Source organism: Neophocaena asiaeorientalis, unplaced genomic scaffold, assembly GCF_003031525.2.
Source record: "Neophocaena asiaeorientalis asiaeorientalis breed wild unplaced genomic scaffold, Neophocaena_asiaeorientalis_V1.1 scaffold242, whole genome shotgun sequence".
Taxonomy (NCBI): Eukaryota; Metazoa; Chordata; class Mammalia; order Artiodactyla; family Phocoenidae; genus Neophocaena; species Neophocaena asiaeorientalis.
In genome coordinates this window covers 681855-683955 of record NW_020172451.1, presented here as the reverse complement: position 1 = coordinate 683955, position 2101 = coordinate 681855, and the positions used below count along the sequence as shown (strand labels likewise).

Below are 2101 nucleotides of genomic sequence, written 5' to 3'. Positions count from 1 at the left end.
GAGTCTGTGTGTGTGTTCTGTGAGCACCCCGCACCCCTCCGGGAGCCCCTCCCGGCAGCCTGGGCTCTTCCAGGTGGCCTGGCTGCGACACGTGCGTGCTAGTGCACCGGCCGACACGCGCTCTCCTGCACGCTCACGTCCACGCGCAGGCTCTGCCGCCTTGGAGGGCTTGCCCGGAACACACTTGGCTGCCTGCCGTCCGAAGCAGGCTCAAGGGCTGAGGCTGGGCTTGCCCCCCGCACCCCGTCTCACCCCCGCTCGAGTCAGCCGTCCCAGCTGGACAGGCCAGCCCATACCCTGCTGGGCACCTCTGACCCGCCCATCTCCCACCCTTCTCTCCTCGCTCCCCCCTCCTTCCCCCGGCACCACAGGGCACTTGCCATCTTCGAAGGGGCAGGTCTGGATCCGCACGGCGTCAGGCGTCGCAGACCAGCCCTGCGGGAGGGACTGGGGTCAGCGCAGGGTCTGCCCATCCTTTTGTCCACTCCCGGCTGTCAAGGCCACATCCTTACTGACCTCAAGGCACAGGCACGACAACTCTTGTTTGTAGGGCAGAGATGGGGCGGGGCTCACTCGCACTGGGGCGCCCGCGTCTTCGCAGGTGAACCACTTGAGGCAGAGCCGCACGTAGTAGTCGGGGCCCCCTGACTCTGGCACCTGTACCAGAATGACCTTGCGGCTGCGGTCCACCGAGTAGGAGAGCTTCCCAGCTGTAGAAGGGAAGCAGGTGAGGTCACGCTGGGGCCAGAGGTCACCAGGCACAGGGCTCCCTTGTGCTGACAGCCTCCAGGTGGTGACCCCTGCCAGACCCAGGTATTTTGGGAGTCGCCCACCTGAGGACCCATCATGATTTCCCGAGTGGGGAGGGCAGAAGATCCCAGTGGGAGGCCCGTGGGTGCCTGCCACCACCTGAGAGTCTTCCCAGGAGCCATGGGGCCCAGGTCCCACCCGGGGAGGGGGCCTCACCAAAGCAGTCGGGCACGTTCCTCCCTACGTCCTCGTCTGCGCAGTCTGCGAACGACAGAGGCAGTGTTGGGCCCAGCCCGCTCTGCACCAGGGGCCGCCCCCCAGCTGGGCCTCTGTCCCTGGGGTTTCCAGAAGGCCTTCCTCTCCAGGGAAACGGAGACGCTGAATTAAGCCAAATGCATTGCTGGGAGCCGTCCAGCGTGGGGCCCTGCCCCCTGCCCTGGGTGAGTCCCACCCTGAATCAGTCCCGGGAAGCTGGATGGCAGCTGTGCCCGCGCCGGCCCACCTTCCACATGGTACCGCTGGTCCAGCTGGACCCCGCAGAAGTGGGGGACAGTCCTCAGGGTGACGTAGAGGCTCTGGGCCACGCTCACCTCAAAGCAGTCAAAGTGCACCTGGAGCTGGGCAGGGGCGGGTGGGAACTGGTGGAGCTGGGACCTCTGTCCGCCCACCCCTGGCCAGGCCAGTTCCACACCACACAGCTGGAACCCAGGGTCTGGGGCAGAGGAGGAGGGGCACCCACTCCTTGGGCCTGGGGTGGCAGAGCCCCAGGACGGTCTATGGATCAGGTGGCCAGGAGGGGAGGGCAGCCGGGAGCAGGCCAGGGGACAGGTGCAGCTGCCCGGCACCGGCTTGGGGCTGGACCCGCAAGTCCGGGTCAGACCCTAGTCTCACCTGCTGCCCCACCTGCAGCCGGCGGGAGGCCCTGGGGACCCGCACGCTCTGGCACTGTGTCTCCTGGGTGTCCAGGCTCATGGAGCAGGCCTCCAGGCCCCGCAGGCCCTCTGGGTGGAGGGAGGGGCCGGCAGGGCTGTCAGAGCCCTTCCCTCCCCTCCTCTGTGAAGGGCAGTTAGCAGGGTCTCCCTGGCCCACCCCACCCCCGTCTTGTCACGGGGATTAAAGGAGCCCTGAGCCCACCACCCCACTTCCTGGGTGTCACCACCATCATGGTCACCATGCAGCATGAGAGAGGCCTTGACGCGCAGGAGCAGGGAGCAGCCATCGCGGGGGGCACACTTCATGGCAGTGGAGAGGGTCAGGGCCTCCAGGACGGACCCGGACATGGACGTGGGGGGCTTGCGGCAGAAGCTGTTGAAAACATTTCCTGGGGAGGGGAGAAGGAGGGTGAGTTCCA

General features: G+C 67.0%; 1 protein-coding gene across 1 annotated transcript in view; it reads right to left on the bottom strand.

Moving 5' to 3' along the window:
* Positions 1-2026: 2026 nt before the first annotated feature.
* Positions 2027-2101, bottom strand: part of TTLL8 (tubulin tyrosine ligase like 8) — a 71792-nt gene continuing 71717 nt past the window's right edge. Inside the window, exon 13 of the mRNA XM_024737640.1 lies at positions 2027-2071. The gene's annotated coding sequence lies outside the window, so the exon portion shown is untranslated. The remainder of the gene's footprint in view (positions 2072-2101) is intronic.